At 38.1% G+C, this 18744-nt stretch overlaps 2 long non-coding RNA genes across 2 annotated transcripts in view; one reads left to right on the top strand and one right to left on the bottom strand.

Annotated features, from left to right (window-relative positions):
- LOC137064341 (uncharacterized) overlaps positions 1 to 16037 on the top strand; it is a 64008-nt gene extending 47971 nt beyond the window's left edge. The window contains exon 3 of the long non-coding RNA XR_010901538.1: positions 15361 to 16037. This is a non-coding gene — a long non-coding RNA (uncharacterized lncRNA). The remainder of the gene's footprint in view (positions 1 to 15360) is intronic.
- The window catches only part of LOC137064339 (uncharacterized), an 80073-nt gene that overhangs the window by 12192 nt on the left and 49137 nt on the right, over positions 1 to 18744 (bottom strand). The gene's annotated exons all lie outside the window — the stretch shown is intronic.

Genomic DNA, 18744 nt, shown 5'->3' on the forward strand with positions numbered 1-18744 from the left:
TCAACGAAGACATACTGTTATTTTTTAGCAACCGCGGGCCTGTAGTTTATCATAACGCGAGCAGCGTGACTGCGGACCGGTACACATCATTGCCTTTTCTTGCTTAGTTAGATGGTGAAGGTCAGAGTTCCTTAGGCTTTTATGGCTGTTTAACTTTGGAGAATTATCACATGTGAAGAGACGTGCTGATTTACGGCCCAAAGAGAGGCTGGATGGAGACCACAGAGGGCTGGAAAACACAACTCTGTGCACATCGACTGTCATTAGTTAGTATTAATATTTAATAGGTTTATCTGTATAATGCTCGGGCTGCTTTTGCAACCAAATAAGTAAAAAACGCCCCTGATTGCGACTTTTGGGTCTGACACACTTTAAAATGCCCTGCTGAAAACGGCAAGGTGACATTGAATCGCCATTTTGCTAATTGGGATTTTGCTGATTGGGCATATTTTTGTGCTGACGGGCTCTATTTTTGTACGCGGATCATCCTGAGGCCTGTCAAAACCTATAGGAACGGGACGCACCGAAGGGAACCGTCTTACCAAGCAACCTATATGCGTACGTAGCATTTCTGTAGGCGTAACTGTAGACTCATCGACCAAAATATCCCAACTTTTGTAGAGTGTAAAAGCGAAAAGGCTTCACCGTGAACTGAATAAATACATCACAGGGACTCAAGCCAAATAGAACGTAATTTAAGAAAACATGATTTAATTATGGAAATGTTCAATTGGTTCGGCGCCAAGAAAGTAAGTCTTTTAAGATGCCTCCCACAGAACTCTCTCTTGTCGGCATAATCAACACAATCTGCATAATTTACATTAGTTGCTTAAAAATGCTATGCTCTATCCGAGTGAAAAAGTAAAGAAGTTTGTTTTTTCATGTTTGTGCCTATTAGCCACAAATTAATTAATACGCTCTCCCAGAACCCAATTAGGCCACTAGCTATATTAATACATAACAGTTTTCCCAGTATGGAAATGAAGTACATGGGGAAGTGCTATTATTTTCACAAACATCTCCATATTTATGGTGCACGGTGGATGCAAACAGACTGGCGCGTGGGGTGTTTCTTTGACTTTCTTGTTTTTTTTTAGCTACATTTCTATTTGGGGAAGGAGGCATGGGCCAGATTTTAAAGGCAACCATTGGCTGCAGACTCTCCGCTCGGCCACAAGAGGGAGATTTGCTCTCTTTTAGCTGGAGTTTGAACGTCCCCGGTTTACCTCATACTTCAGATATGCCTGAAATATGTTCCCAAACACTCTGAAATTATCAGGGAAAAGACAGCGGCCTTTGAAGGATAATATCAAACACGCTGAACTCCGAGAGGAAGTTAAACTTAGCTGGATCCTTTTTCTCCTCCGGCTTAGCTCCCTCCTTTTCAGTCATCCGCGTTTCTCTTTCCATCCGTCATGATGTTTTAAAATACTCCAACTCTTTCTTTTGGGAATTGTTTGTTTTGTTGTTTGTAAACACGACGGAAGAGATGTGCTTTTCTAAAGCCCTATGTTAAAGAGGCGCCCCAAAGAAGAATATACACAAGGTTGCCATGGCTCCCATTGATGTGCAAATGCCTTCATTTAAATATTTTTAAGAGGATCAGGTCAGATTACGCCAAAGTTTGACAGAGATGATTCGACGGCTTGTGTAACAGCTTTGTCCGTGGGGACGATCATTCGTGGCACGTCGAACCACCTCAACGGCCCCCTATATTTAATTAAGTTTACTTTGAGAAATGGAGTCTTATGAGAGTCTCCAGAGTTTGGTGTACAATGAGGAAAGGATGGATGTAATCTTGGCAACGCTGCGTAAATGAGATCACATTGCTAATCTGTCTTGGTTTAGACTTAAATTCTTCTGGACCAAAGACATAAGTGGATTAAAAGCATGTTTGTATTCCCATATAATGGCGTTGGCCAATTTCGTGTTGATTACAAGACAGGCCGCCTGATAACCGTACAGTTTTGGATTGTTTCTGTCTCCAAACGCATTCATATTCACTCTTCAACTCGCATTATGTGCAAACAAGGCATGGAGACCCCCTAGTATTAGGGACAAGCCGAGAGCGCTTAAATATTTATGCCTGAGCCTCTAGAGGCCCGCTATTAGTTGCTAGATGTTTTACTTTCTCCGACTGTCACAGGACTCTGGCGGCCATTAACAGCGGCGACACAGACCCCTGGGTCAAACATTTTGAGGCGACAAAAGGCCCTGATGGAATCACTCAGCGAGACCCAAATTACTTCTGTGTCATTGCTGAACAATATTTCCCTCCGAAAGCATTCCTCCCTCTGCTAATGCCGTGACCCTTTCCGCTGCATATGGAAATGATTATTTGTATATTGCACCAGGGGATGGAGATACCGAAGGGCTTCACGGACAATGTTGCCGTTGATGTCGGGCCCCGACGGGGAAGGGCCACTCCCCTCCCCCTGTTTGTTGTGCTTTGTGAGGCGCGCTGATAAAAACAGGTTGTAAATGAAGACGGGGAGTTGGGGACAAATGCGTTAGGGTGGAGCGCTGAAGTTGGGAATCCAAACATACAAGACCTCACAGAGTTGGCGGGCAGTGCTGAGCGCAAGGTATTGTGGGCGGCCACGCTGGAAAAAAATACATAGACAATGAAAAGTATTTGAATTGCAGTTGCAAAGTAGATTAGAAAGCTTTTTTTTTTTTTTTTTTGGTCAAGGGAAAGAGTTTTCTGTAACTTTCAGAACTACAAAACATGTTTCGGACGCTTTGAGATACAAAAACAGATATCTGCCTCAAACTCACACCATTGGATCAGCCATTGCTGCTTTATTTAGAATTGTTATTTATATATATATATATATATATATATATATATACTTTAGGTGAGTATGTATATATATACTCACCTAAAGGATTATTAGGAACACCATACTAATACTGTGTTTGACCCCCTTTCGCCTTCAGAACTGCCTTAATTCTACGTGGCATTGATTCAACAAGGTGCTGAAAATATTCTTTAGAAATGTTGGCCCATATTGATAGGATAGCGTCTTGCAGTTGATGGCGATTTGTGGGATGCACATCCAGGGCATGAAGCTCCCGTTCCACCACATCCCAAAGATTCTCTATTGGGTTGAGATCTGGTGACTGTGGGGGCCATTTTAGTACAGTGAACTCAGTGTCATTTCAAGAAACCAATTTTAAATGATTCGAGCTTTGTGACATGGTGCATTATCCTGCTGGAATTAGCCATCAGAGGATGGGTACATGGTGGTCATAAAGGGATGGACATGGTCAGAAACAATGCTCAGGTAGGTCGTGGCATTTAAATGATGCCCAATCGGCACTAAGGGGCCTAAAGTGTGCAAAGAAAACATCCCCCACACCATTACACCACCACCACTAGCCTGCACAGTGGTAACAAGGCATGATGGATCCATGTTTTCATTCTGTTTACACCAAATTCTGACTTTACCATCTGAATGTCTCAACAGAAATCGAGACTCATCAGACCAGGCAACATTTTTCCAGTCTTCAACTGTCCAATTTTGGTGATCTTGTGCAAATTGTAGCCTCTTTTTCCTATTTGTAGTGGAGATGAGTGGCACCCGGTGGGGTCTTCTGCTGTTGTAGCCCATCCGCCTCAAGGTTGTGTGTGTTGTGGCTTCACAAATGATTTTCTGCATACCTCGGTTGTAACGAGTGGTTATTTCAGTCAAAGTTGCTCTTCTATCAGCTTGAATCAGTCGGCCCATTCTCGTCTGACCTCTAGTATCAACAAGGCATTTTCGCCCACAGGACTTCTGCATACTGGATGTTTTTCCCTTTTCACACCATTCTTTGTAAACCCTAGAAATGGTTGTGCGTGAAAATCCCAGTAACTGAGCAGATTGTGAACTACTCAGACCGGCCCGTCTGGCACCAAAAACCATGCCATGGTCAAAATTGCTTAATTCACCTTTTCCCCATTCTGACATTCAGTTTGGAGTTCAGGAGATTGTCTTGACCAGGAACACACTCCTAAATGCATTGAAGCAACTGCCATGCGATTGGTTGATTAGATAATTGCATTAATGAGAAATTGAACAGGTGTTCCTAATAATCCTTTAGGTGAGTGTATATATACATACACACACACACACAAACACACACATATATATAATCATATTATATCATTATTTTATAGTATTTTAGGGCCAAAGTTAAAGCAGCAAGTTAAACCAATACCAAAAATTAAATGAATGAATTTGTGGCCCTTTTTCAGTCTTTTAATTTTTGTTTCAGTTAAGGAAAATGTTTTAAATTACAATAGACTTCATTTTAATATTTCATTTTAAGAAGAAAATACAAAGTTTTCTGTGGATTATTTACTAGTTTATCCTGACTTTGAGACAATTTGTATTAGCTACATATATAAAGAGCTATATAAAGGTGACTTGACATTAAAACCCATTTCAATGACTAGTTATAGGCTATCACATTATCACAACAGGAACAGCAAATTCGTAAAGTCAACACACATCTTGACTTCATCTCATCTCCAATTCATCTGATTCGGACATCTCTCGACATGAACGCTCATCCCATTTCATCCTTTGACCGAATATTTTTAAAAACGGCAGCTTAACCGCAGGACGTTGAGGAGCGAAGAAGGCCTCGAGCACAATCGGACGAACAGCAAACAGTGTCCAAAAAGGGGCTAAAGCCCAGAACACGCACGCAGGCTTGAAATCCCCTCTCAAGCCTAAGTGGGTGGTCCTTTCACTGTAGGGTTGCTGAGTAGACGGCAGGCATTCGGAGGGAGGGCCGTGACGCCTCGCTCTTCAAACCCACTGCTCACCAAGGCAGCTCATGTGGCCACAGAATGATATTCACGCTACGCTGGTTTTATTCTGAGCCCGAGCGCTGGCACCGGCCGATGAAATGACAGCCAGAGTTTGAGCCCCCTGAGGATTAAAATGATTCAAGAGAGAATGACTCACGATTTGTGGGGGAAAGGAGCGTTTCTAGGGATTTGCTTTGAAACACAAACTAAACGTGCAACAGCAGACTGCTTGATAAACTGACGTGAATGGGATACAATGCCCATAAATATGCTCCACAAAAAAAAGTGCACGAATCAAATAATGCAGTGACATACGCCGCCATCTTTTGTGAAATCCGCCAAAATATTCCTCTCACTCTGCTCCCGTCAACCTGGATCCATTATAAGGCTGTAACATGGATGAGTAACCCGGTATAAGACAGATTTACAACACACTGTCACACTCAGCAGACCTTGCCATGACAAATAAAAGTATTTAAAAGAAGAAGGCAGAAAAGAGGTGAGAGAAGATTGACAGCTCACAGCTCTGTGCCAATGTGAGCACAGCACAGCTCGGCTTTACAACGCAAGACGTGAGGCGAGGTTGAAGTTCAAACAAATCTTGATCTACTGCCGAGGTGAGAGGGAAAAAAACTGACTTTCCTAAGACACAAAGATGAATTTTACAAACGCAACTCTTGCACTTTGTATCACCTTTGTTTCCAAAAGTAATTATGAGGGGAAATGTGCAGGTTTTATATTAGATTGTGTTGGTGTAAGATCATTAACACCATATTGAGGGCTTTGTTTAAAGCTGTATGCAATTTCTGGACAATTCGCATCAACAGAAATGTTTTCGAACAGGTTTCACTGTCTGCCATTGTTGGAGAAACAAATTGTTCCACTCCAAAACTGCGTTATTGTTTAAGCCAATTCGGATTTGACATAGCAATATTTTGATATTTTATATGGTTATTCAGTTTTGGGGGGAAATACACCTATGTTTTTGGTCACTTTACATCAGTGAAATCTTTAAAGCTAATTTTCCATTTCCATTAGCATCACAAAATATGACAGTTTTCAAACAGGTGTCCCGCATTTTCTACTGTTCAGTACAAACAGATACTCATGCCATTGGTTGTGCAGCTGCTGCTTTGTCAGCATGATATTTTGATATTTTGTTGATTTATTTAAACGTTTTAGGGGAAATAAACCTTTAATTGCCTTATTTTAGAGCTAAGCTAGGAGATATTAACATACAAAATGACACAATTCCCCTTTTAAACACTATAACAAAATTATTTTCATGATTTATCACAACATTTTTTTATTTTGTCAAATTAACTTAACATCATATTTTAACATCATATTTTGATTTCCAATCTTCTTCGTTGTATTAACTCCAATTTTGAATTTCAATTAACTGAATGTTAAGGCAACCATGCCAACAATATAAATAAATATATATATATATATATTTTTTTTTTTTTTTTTTTTTTTTTTTTTTACAGGTAGGGGATTTGTTCCAGAAATATGTTTTGTTATGCTGGTTGAAGTCTCTTCACATCCTGATAGCAATCACTATAGTACACTAAGTGGTCTAAATGTATTTATATGCATGTATAACATATGGATGTAGAATGTCCGTCCAATCGTACTGCCTGCCTGTCAACGTATGTGTTTCCATACCGCCGCGCACCTGCTCGCGCAGACATCGTACGTCATCAGCGCGTTTCATGCTATGAGTTAGACAGATTTCAGTCACCGAGCACTAACAGAAAAAGCAGCCGCCTTTTACAGTTCCTCCTGAACCAAAACAACCTGCTTATGCTGCGTCAACGCCATACTGTCATTTGTAAGAGATGGAAACTTACTGTTTTGGGACTGCAGCAGTCAGTGGTGTTTATGTTCATAATTATTGTAATGTTGGGTGCTTTGAGACGTGAAGTAATTTAACGCCGTTTCTCGTGACACTTTTGTTTGCTCCCTGCTGTGTGCGTTCACGCGTTTTGAAGGAGGCATGGCTTTGGAGATGCTCTGAAGGGAGGGGGTGGGATCTTATGCTTTCAAAGCTAGCTCGCTATTGCTAGCTTCTTTGAAAATTGCCTGCCCTACCTTTAAAAAAAACAAGAAACACAGTTTTTTATATTTTAATATAATAATTTGGGTCTTCAACTTTAATGAAGGTTTTTTATCATATACTTTTATGACCATTAGTTTCACCAAAAGTGATTGTTTTCTAACTGGTTTCCCCCATCTTCCAATGCTTGAAGCAAGTATATATTTTTAAATGGTTTCCTCCGTGGTTCCACCCCATTGGTTGTTTCAATGCTTTAGTCAGATTATTTAAACTGTTTGGGGCACTAAACTGATAAATGTCTTATAATTAGTTGTCTCTCTGAGCTTTGGAGATACTATTTAAAAATCTAAAAAGACACGCTTCCCCTTTAAGAAAATATGTCAATACAGTTAGGTTTACAGTTATAGTTTTGGTATAGGTTTTATAAAGGTCATTAACGCTTTGCCACAATAAAAGCCCAATTTTTTTAAAAGCTAATTGCTAACTGCAATTACTTGGTATAATGTAGTGTGTAGCGATGGTGTGCCAAAGCTTGCTAGCTATTTTATCTAGAGAACAGATCAAGACCCCTTGAAAATGCCACAGTGTCAGAATGAGGGAATAATGGGCGGCCCGCACCTACCAGCAAAGCACATTAGAACTGTTTAAGTTGTCCCCCACAAAGTCACACATTTCAATTATTTCAAAGCGCTCGCCAATTAAAAGCTGCAAACGCGCCTTTTGAATGCAAACTAACACAATTAAAAGTGTTTCAGGAGTGTATTAGAGGAATCAGTTCTGAATTAGTTCTCTGAATACACAAGCCCCCCTCCGTTCTCATCTCCTGGGCCTTTCACTCTCTCAGAAGGACAGAAGCCGGAGAGCTCTTTTTGAAGTCCGAGGAGGTTTCTTTCTTTCTTTCTGCTTTCCCTCTTTTTCTCCCTCGCCCTATCCTTCAGAGGGAAAGAAGATTGAGTCAGCCTAATCTGCTACTTGTACATTTGAATGTGTGGTGAGAGGAGATGATCCTGGTCGCCTGATAATGGCCCAGGTGCAAAGACACTGGCCGTGGCTAACTTGTTCTCGGCGGGGGCCGTATATCACAGAGGGGCAGCCCATGCACCCTTTGAAGATGCATGCCTGCTTTCAGGGGCTGATTTGTGGCCTGCGGAGGCCAGCGCTTTACAGCCCCGCCGGAGAAGAGCTCAAAAGAGTGAGCGGCCCCCCTCGCGGGGACATGGTGTTTGCTCGAGAGCCCTTCTTCAGATCACTGCGGTCGCTGCCCCAGTTGCGACGAGCTTTAAAGGGCAGGGGGATGCGGAAAGAACGGAGCAAAACTTCTCGGGCGAACTTTTAGGTTTGCCTGCTACTTTTTTAGTGTCCAGGCATCCACTTGCCCCATAATAGAACCATTGGCTTTGTTTGCGGAAGTCATCGGCGGGGCCAAGAGAGGTGACTTTGTTTGACTTTGGTGACCCGGGGCGACAAAACAACAGACCCCTCTCTCTTTCTCTTTCTCTCCCACTTTGCTCCAGTGATTTATTTGTCCTCTGCAGTGCCACCTAATGAAGCCAAAGAAAAGAAATTAGCAGAGTGTTGCATAGGCCCCATTGACGGCGTCATTAAAGTGGCCCGGTACAGGCTTACCCGCGCTGGCTCCTGCATTCCTCTGTTTGTTATTGAGATGGTTATTTACACTGGCCGTACATGGAGCTAGCTGGCTAACGGACAGGAGGCGCAGCAGTACCATACTTACTTGGCTAAATGACAACTGGAAGGTCCTCTGATGAAAGTGTTGGCTCGCGCTGATAGCCATGTTATGAAAATGTTCAATAGTTCTTGCATCGCAACCATAGTTTAACTTTGGCACCTGTAGTAAGACCAGATTAGCCAAAGGTAAACAATGGATTTGATGATGGCTTCAATAAAGCAGACATATGGGATTTGTTATATAAGTCACTGTAAAAAAATATTTTTAAAAAAAGTTACCTGGTTGCCTTAAAATTTTTAGTTCATTGAAATTAAATTTTTGTGTTAATACAATGAACATTTTTTGAGATTCGACAACCTTTATTAAAATATTATTAAACAATTTTGTAAGCATATTGGGTAATTGTGTGTGTTTTATTTCTGATGACGCAGTGAAACATGCCAAATAGCGCTATTTTCATGATTTATTGATTTTTTATGTGGTTTAGATACAATAATATTTTGAGTTTCTATTTATTAAATAAGTGTCCTTCATTGTATCAACTCTAATTTTTAATTTCAATAAACTCAAAATTTTAAGGCAGCCGGGTTACTTACTTTTTTTAAGTTAAATCAACAAAAACCAACAATATTTTTTACAGTGTAGTAATTCAAGTTTTATTCAAATATTATTAAACGATTTTGTAAGCATATTGGGTAATTGTGTGTTTTATTTGTGATGACGCAGTGAAACATGCCAAAATTGTGCTATTTTCATGATTTATCACTTTTTTTTACGTGGTTCAGATAAAAAAAATTTGAGTTTCTATTTATTAATATGAACATTCAGATCATATGTTTTCATATACAGTCTGGCTCAAAAGTTTACACACTCCTTGCAGATTCTGTCAAGTTCATGCAAAATGCATTTTATTTTTTATTTAGTACTGTCCTGAATAAGATATTTTATTTTATTTTTACCACGGCTTCTTCTTTTATTTATTTCTCTTTTTTGATGGTTGTTTATGAGTCCCTTGTTTGTCCCGTTCTTCAGAAAAATTCAGGTCCTGCTAATTCTTCAGTTTTGCATATGTGAACCCTTTTCAACAGTCACTGTATGATTTTGAGATCCATCTTTTCACACCGAGCCGAGGACAATTAAGGGACTTAAACTTTTAGAATTTGAAGATGAAGGTAAATTGTACTTAATGTGTCTTCCGGGAAAGGTGTGTATGTTCTGTTGCTTCTGATGGGCAATACTACATGATTTTATATATATACATATGAACAAAAAATGTACGCACAGCAGCTTTATATATATATATATATATATATATATATATATATATATATATATATATATATATATATATATATATATATATATATATATATATATATGTACAATTTCAGACCGGTCTGGTAGGTACCGCTGCGGAGGAGCAAAGTCTCTGCGTGCCTCGCCATAGACATAAACAGAGAGAAGTAGCTCAGCTGCAGTTCTTCCGCAAGACGTTCTGTTTATTAACCGATAGAGCGCAAAAAGTTTTCTTCGTCCCATTCAAAAGTTTTTTAAAAAAGACATCTTCGTCCCATTCAAAAGTTTACCCCCCGGCTCTTAATGCATCGTGGTCCTTCTGGAGCATCAGTGAATGTTTCAACCTTATTTTTTAATAGTTGTTTTTGAGTCCCTCAATTGACTTTAGTGTGAAAAGATGGATGTCAAAATCATACAGTCACTGGAAAGGGTTCAAATATGCAAAACATACTGGAAAACTGAAGAATTTGCAGGACCATTAGACAGTTTAACTGCTCAGGACAAACAAGGGACTCAAGAACAACCATCACAAAACAAAAAAACAGCCGTGAATCATCCAGGTAATGACACACAGTGTCGTTAAAATCAAGGGTACATAACCTTTTGAATGGGGTCGTTTTTATGAATTCAGCTATTTAACATCTTGTAAGTCAAATATCTTATTCAGGTACTAAATTAAAAAAAATAACATGCATTTTGTATGATCCTTTGTATTTTGTTAAAATTATTCACAGATTCTGCAAGGGATGTGTACACTTTTGAGTACGACTGCATGTGTCCCAAATAGATAACTATTATTATGTTTTCAGATGCATTTTATTATTTGACAAGCATGTCACTTAATGACTTATATCTTAAAACCACAGTACACGTTATAACCTTACTACACGTATTATTACTATAGTAAAATCGTGGTAAAAGACTAACCTTAACATTCCCCCTCAAATACCTAACAGATTAGAGATGTTACAAAAGTTATTAATTTAATGTAGGTCCATCAACCTTCCACATTGTGTTGCATTCTGTGTACGTAATATGTTAAATCAACATACATGATCAATTTCTGCCAAAACTCAAGCGGAGGTATTCAGGCTTATGCGTCAGTGCAGGTCTTTGAAGAAGGTCAGAGAGCCAGTTAACCAGTCTATCCAGTCGATCTCATTTTAAACAGGAGCCGTGAGTTATGCTTCGCCCTGAGGTGAAGCTCTGAACCGAATGTGCAGAAACTTGTGCTTATGTAAATTACATGAAGAAGGGTGGTAAGTGTGACTTTTGAAGATCTGATCGGTATCACAAGCCGGGAAAGCGACTGAAAACAGAAGCCAAAACGAGTATCCACAAACTCCAGATCAATTATTCATGCATTAATACGGATGAGGTCCGCACAAAGTTAATTGCTTCCGGAAATGCATTTCTCCTTTTAATGGTTTATTAAAAACGTTACGCTTTTTCTTCATTTCATCATATTTCATCATTCTACGCATTTGCAAATTAATTAAAACGACCTACATTCTTTTTAGGATTGGGCAAGGAAAATGCTCCTTGGAGAACTTTGAGATTGTGTTGGCAGCGTATCATTGCCATTGACTTCAGAAACACGCCATTTCTTGTTTATTAAAGCTTCATTAGCATCTGCATGTGTAAACAGATACTGTAACTAACACACATTACCCGAAGGCTCATGGTCATGAGGAGAATATAAAATAATCATCAATGCAAATGGGTTTTAGGTATGCATAGACCTCCTATTTTATTATTTTCATTGTTGTTTTTTACTGGCTGTTCTAGAATAACTCAGTTCAAAATAACTTGCACTCTAACTTCTGATGTAGTTTTAAAAAATAGCTTCAATCTAATACAGTATCTACACTTACCAGCCATTTTCTTTGGTCTGTTAGTTCCTTAACGGAATATTTAGTAAAAGTTAGGTTCAAGAAACATCATTTGTGGCATAATGTGGTATATATGTTACTATTGACACATCTGCACGAACCCAGAGATTCCCATCTGATGTTTTTCCCCCTCTGTCACAAAATACCTGCGAGAGCACTGAAACCGACTCAAAACGATGTGGTATACATGCCAGACCAGTGTGTGGCCAGTATGTGGCGCTGTAATTCTGCCTCAGAAATACACTAAAAATGGAGAAGAAGAGTTGTGGAGGGGTACAGCAATGGTAGGATGTGAGGCGAAATCTCACAATAAAATAACAATGCATTTGCTACTTACAAGATGTGTTTTAATAATGCCAACACCTTGTCTGGCTATCACCAGACCAAGGTCAATTTAAGATTGAACATTGGTCTGAGGAGTCTGCTCTGTATTTTCTACTGAACAAGAGGAGAGATCAACGAGCATTATTCAAATGACACTGTACGCAATTAGATAGTTCTTCAACCAATCAGACCACTAGAGGCGTGATCATCGACCCATCGCTTCTCTATTCGTCATTGTGTTAAACCCGCCAGTAGCGCGCCAGGTGGATAAGCCAGTCTGTGATTGGTTCCCGAAAGTAGAAATAATTTTACAGGTTTCAAGAGTGAGTTTCAGGGCAAAATCAAATCGCCGGCAGATCAGGCTGGGTTTACAGTCTAGCCTAAACCTTCTCTAACCCTAAACCTATCCTTACAATAATGTAAATTCAGTCATTTATTTCAGGCTCTGATTTTACTTATAAAGCTAAACGCGTCTCCGTGTGGACGGGGCCTAAGTTAATATGTTTAAAAAAAACGAATGAGATGGTTAACGAGAGCACATGTCAACAGGATAATTAACTAAACGAGGGGATGAACTCATGAACATGAACACAGACCAACAGACTGACACTAAAACAATGACACAGGCCATACACTGACAAAAAAAGTTTGTTGAATTTACATGATTTGACTGAGTACATTGGCCCCACATTAATAAATTAAGTTGAACTAACATAATTTGTTCACGTAACTTCAACATCATAGAATGAATACATTTTAAGTGACCCAATTAAGGAGTTTCAAAAATAATTTTACATGGCTCCCTGACATGATTCAGGCATTCAATTTAATATATTCATTCATCCACTTCAATTTCATATAATTTAATATTACACAACTAAATTATAATACGGCACTAGCTAGTAATAACACACATTAGCATCTTAAATGCTAAGCTCAGTAAAGCCGTTATGGCGTTTGTTGTATTAGTCCACAGCCTAAACAAATGCTCCACTCTTTTCCACAATGGTAACCCACTGTAATTTAAATTGTTCTAATAATGCCAACATAATTGACACTTTTACATATAAAATAACAACATTTACACTCTCTTGATTTAGCCATATGCAAAGCATGCTGGGAACTAACAAGCCCCTCCCAGTTTCAGTTAATGCAACACATCATTCATGTAATCTCAACACAAATGGATTAAGTAAACTTTGATTTAACTTAGGTTTAAGTAGATTGAACACAATCAAATTAAGTTATGACAAAATGTATAGCAATTGTGTTGCTTTAGCTCAGTACAATTGAGCAATTTGAACAGGCAGTAAAAATATATAGCAGTAAAAAGTGTTACAGTTACTGCTATAGAACAAAGTTTACCCAATTCACACTTTGTTTCTCACAATTGCGGGTTTATATCTCGCAATTCTGAGTTTATTTCTCACAATTGCGGGTTTACTTTAAAAAGTCAGAATTGTGAGATAAGAAATTACCATTTTTATTAGTGTATTCCATGCATTCCATACAATTTAATTTAACTTCTACTGCACCTAGATTTTTCCTCAAGCTTCAAAACATTGAAGAGCTCGATTGTCCGTTCCAGGACAAGCAGTTTTCCCAGAGGAACCTGTTTCCGTGTATTACACATGCCACTGATCCAAGGACAGCCGCTGACTTCCTCAGAATCAGAATTAATTGCCCGCTTTGCACGGGAAGCGGGGTTGAGAGTGGAGATCTTTAGAAGTCTGGCTTTTCTACCCAAACTGCCCCATGGACTTGCAGATGGTTTCGGTGTGTGGCTCTTTCCCGTGGAGAGTAATCTCACCGGGGACTCTGGCGCAGCGCTAGGCTGCACCAATACAGTCTCCATTCGCAGACATTTCAAAACAGCCATGGGGGAGGTTGGTGACTTAACATAAATTAGACCACCAGGGAACGTGGAGATCTTGCTCTGAAGAAGGGTAATATTGAGAGAAAATATGACACAACGAAAGCTTTTGAATCCGGTCTATGCGGACAGGCTGTTAAAAGGAAGGTCATGGGTTCGATTCCCAGGGATAAAAAACGTCTGTCACGAGAATGAATGACAAATAAAAAATATTTTAAAATGTAGTTTATTATGGCAAGTTCTAGAAGTGTACTCTTTGTATTCATGCTGGTTTTGTATTGTTTTGAATATTTTAAATCTATTGTCAAGATTTCAAACGAAATGTGATGGAAAGAAATAAAGAATTATAGAACATTTTTAAACCATTTCCAAAGGTAAATAGTGTTTTATACAAGTATCAATTTTGAATTCATGAATATGAGTAGATTTATGGAGAGTCACCACATGACATTTTACAACCTGAACTGATTTGTCTTGTAATATTTTAATAGTCACTGCATGAATTTAATTTTTATGTATTTTTTGTAATAAATTAATCAATTTGGAGGGGTGCCTTTGCACTCCTTATCAAGTACAAATATGGAATCATATAATATAAAATCATATTAAGTGCACATGCTTACCCAGATATTCAGAACGATGATCGATAGAGGTTTTTAATGATGATTAATGTATGATTGTAACTCTAGTATTGAAAACATGCATTTGTAACCTTAATGGGGTATAGTTCAAACAAAAATGAAAAATTGGTCATCATTTACCCTCGGGTTGTTTCAAACCTGTGAGTTTCTTTCTTCCGTTGAACACAAAAGAACAATATTTTAATGAATATGGGTAACCAAACAGTTGACAGTAGCCATTGACTTCCATAGTAGGAAAAACTATTGAAGTCAGTGGCGTCAACTGTTTGGTTACTAACATTCTTCAAATATTATGTTGCGCTTAACAAAAGAAAGAAACTCATACAACATAAGGGTGAGTAAATGATGATAATAATTTTATTTTTGGGTGAACTATCCCTTTAAGGAGCCTCCTGACCCCTAAAAAGACCCCTGTTTGTGTAACTTTATGAAGTTATGCTGATTAATTAAAGTTAATTTAGAAGTTACTAAATTAAGAAAATCTTTCCCTGATGTAGATTTTTTTTCTTCATCTAGCTCAATTGGTAGAGCATTGCGCTAACAATAAAAAGGTCACATGTTCGAATCCCAGGGAATGCATATACTGATAAAAATGTGAAACTTATCAAATGGCACATTTAGCAGTCATTAAAAATGTTTTGAAATGATTTAATTTCAGTAGTTCATCCACGCCTGGTTACACTGTACAATATTTCTATGGCAAACATGAACAGATGTGATTCTTCTGTCACCTAAAGACGGGATTAACGACGCTCTGTTTGTTATTTTGTTTGTTTGTTAATAGCTGGACCTTGGCCGTGTTTGCAGTGACTCTGAAGAGGACACTTCAAGTGTGATTAACAGTGGAGGAACGCAGAGAGCTGCGGCGGCTGCTAATTAACCCTGCATTGTGCTCGGCCGACAAAGAGACAAAAGAACAAAGTCGAATTTGAATGCGGCAGATTATCACGATAACAAAAGACAAAGTAGTGGATCGTGCTCTTGACGGGGAATTTTCACACTGATCGTCACAACATGGGATTGGATCAAAGACCGATGGAGTTACATTAGCGGGACAATGGGGCCTTGTTATTCGACAACAAGAGGCATCCATCTGCATGTCACAGGGGCCCATTTTAGTCAACTATCAGCTTCCTCTGCTGTTGAATACAGTGTGGTAGATTTCAAATGTACAACGATGAAGCCCAGGGGTTGATGGATCTCGTAAATTACCTCAGCGGCTTCCACTGGTTTTGCTTCAGGAGCCAGATCAAGTGGCGATTGTAACAAAAAGTTATGACTATTACCACAAACAGTAAGCTGAATTATTAATAAAACCTGGAACCTTTTCTTTCTTTCACAACAGATGATATTTTGAAAAATGTATTGGTGTATTTTTGTCCATTAAATGAAAGTGATTGGAGTCTGGTGTTGTTTTGGACCCCGTTGACAGAAACATTCTTCAAAATATCTTCTTTTCTGTTCTGCAGGGGGGGAAAGAATCATACAGGGTTATAAGTAAATGATGAACTACACTTGGCAGTTTACTGTAAAGTCAAAATTATAATCATTTTTATAATCAAAAATAGCTATAATAAGAGTCAAAGTTTTGTAAAGTTATTAGAAATGTATTTGTATGACATATTTTTAATAAAATAACACTGAAGTTGGCCTTGGAGCAATCTAGAAATGCACTACAGCAAAAGCCACAAGTCTGACCATGTTATATTTCAAATCTGAAGATGATAAGTCTAAAAAATGTATTACATGTTTTATAAGATCATGTCATGTGATTTTATTTTGAGATTTCTCTAAAATTCTTTGTTACACTGTAATTATACATTTACGTACAGAGTAATATTAAGTAGCTACATGTACTATAGAGTTAGGATAAGGGTTTGATCTGGTTTTGGGTTAGTTGTATGTAATTATTCATAATATATAGTTTTTTATTATAGCAACTACATAAAACACAACAATGACACTGTAAAATAAGAATTACCAAATATTCTTATAAAAAAGTGTTTTTTTCAGTTTTGATGCTAAAATACAAGTATAAAATATGTCATATTATATTATCTATGTAAATAGTTTATAGACTGGAAAATGTTTATATATATATATATATATATATATATATATATATCAAAAACAGTTGTAACAGTTGTAGTATATTATTAATAATATACTACAACTCTTTTTGATTTTTTTTTTGCAGTCTTAAACTGCAGCCAATAACCAATAAAACCACAATTTTAAAGTATATATATATATATATAGACGTTGTTGGTCTTATTCATGGTTTTCAAAAATAAGGGCATGACATGGAACCTGTCCATGTTAGCATTTGTATTTAGCATTGTTTTTCGCAACTAACCAGTTAACAACTTTTTAATCACATTCATTCTTTTTAGATTAGTTTAGGAGCAGTCAGACCCTCTAATCCAACAGATCTTTCCAGCAAGCAATTACCAGTGTGTGTAATGAATCACTGGGGCTCCGTTGGTGCCGTGACCCGGTACAAAGAAAGAAGAGAAATACCAAGAGAGGAAAAGATACGAGGAGAGCTGCTGTCAAGGCACACACCTCTGTCCCTCCTGAACCCAACACACACACACACACACACACACACACACCTCCCCGCCCAATCCCCCCCTAACGCCACTAATCAGCATCATCCCTTCTCACCCCTGGACGTAGCCCTCAGCTCTCCCAGCCTCCCTCCTGCACCTACGCCGCCCCGCCGGCCTTTGAAGTGGTGGTGCGGGGTGTGACTTAGCACAGCAGAACCAGAGATAAGATCTATGGCGATAGATTAGCTTGTCGCAGCAGGGGAAATAGCAAGGATACTAAAAAATCCACAGAGGCTGTTACTGTCCTAACATATTTAACGCCTTGCAGTGAAGACCCTTCAGCACCCAAACACCCAAGTGCCGAATCTGCTACATCCCATCATTAAAAGGAGATGTTTGTGTTTGCGGTTAAATGAGTTTTGACAGAGAGAGAGAGAGAGAGGGAGAAAAAGAGAGGTTAAACTATACCAAATATTTTATGTTTTATATCAAGATTTTATCTCTTCCTAATTATTATATTATAGCCTATATTATATGAATTATATTATTAATGTACATCTATGTTAATAGTTTATAGACTGGAAAAGTTACATAGTTGTATATTATTAATAATAACAATAAACATATATATTTTTTTAAATACCCTTAATTAATCTGGTTAGGTGGTTGACATCAATGTAGTGCTTCAACAAATTTAGGACTGTGAAAGATTTATTATTAATCAAAAATATTTACCAATTATTCTGAAAGCTCTTTCCATATAAGACTGTATTTAAAAACGGCAACCATATAATGAATAATTAATGACTTCATTAACATAAATATTACAACATTTACCATTAGGCCATTAACGAACCATATCAATGTTATATCTGTATTTATTAAAATATATGATATTCTTTTATGGGGCTTTCAAATGAAATGTAAACAGTTCAACAAATATGAAACAAAATTCATTAAAAAAAAATGCATTAAATTAATTGTTTTGGATGACAAAAATGGTCATGTATAAAACTGCAAATCTTGACGTTACTGTAACGCAACTTGACATTTATGGAAAATCATTTTGCCTTTAGAACACTAAAACTTTCAATCTTAATTACTTAATTCAACCTTGCTCTAATACTTTATATAATCTAATATATGGTTTCAGTGTGTTTGCTTGTGTACCAAATATCTATTATAAAAATATGATGATACTGGGATTTTGGGTTTGAGGATACAATATGATATTAAAAAAATAAAGACAATATTCCACAATATAAAACCATCAAACCAGCAATTAAAATGTACTCTGCCAAGAGGTTATAAACCTAAATTCAACCCAACTACACCTAAATTATTCTCAATTCAGCGACCTGACTGCACAGACATGCTCGGTTTCATAACCGTAATAACCTGGAGTCTTGCCAAAACAGCTATTGTCCTCCAAATCAAACAGTGCCGAACAACACTAAACGCCATTGCACGTTCATTCTCCGATTTGTGTCAAAACCAAGATTTACCATCACAAGCTGCTGGCCAGCATCAGCTGAAGACGAGGGGAGTGATATTTGGAGAATGCACCGGGAGAGCTTCGGAATGCCGAGGCCCAGACTGACAGACCCAAAGCCTGA

The sequence above is a fragment of the Pseudorasbora parva genome, chromosome 25 (assembly GCF_024679245.1).
Source record: "Pseudorasbora parva isolate DD20220531a chromosome 25, ASM2467924v1, whole genome shotgun sequence".
Classification (NCBI taxonomy): domain Eukaryota; kingdom Metazoa; phylum Chordata; class Actinopteri; order Cypriniformes; family Gobionidae; genus Pseudorasbora; species Pseudorasbora parva.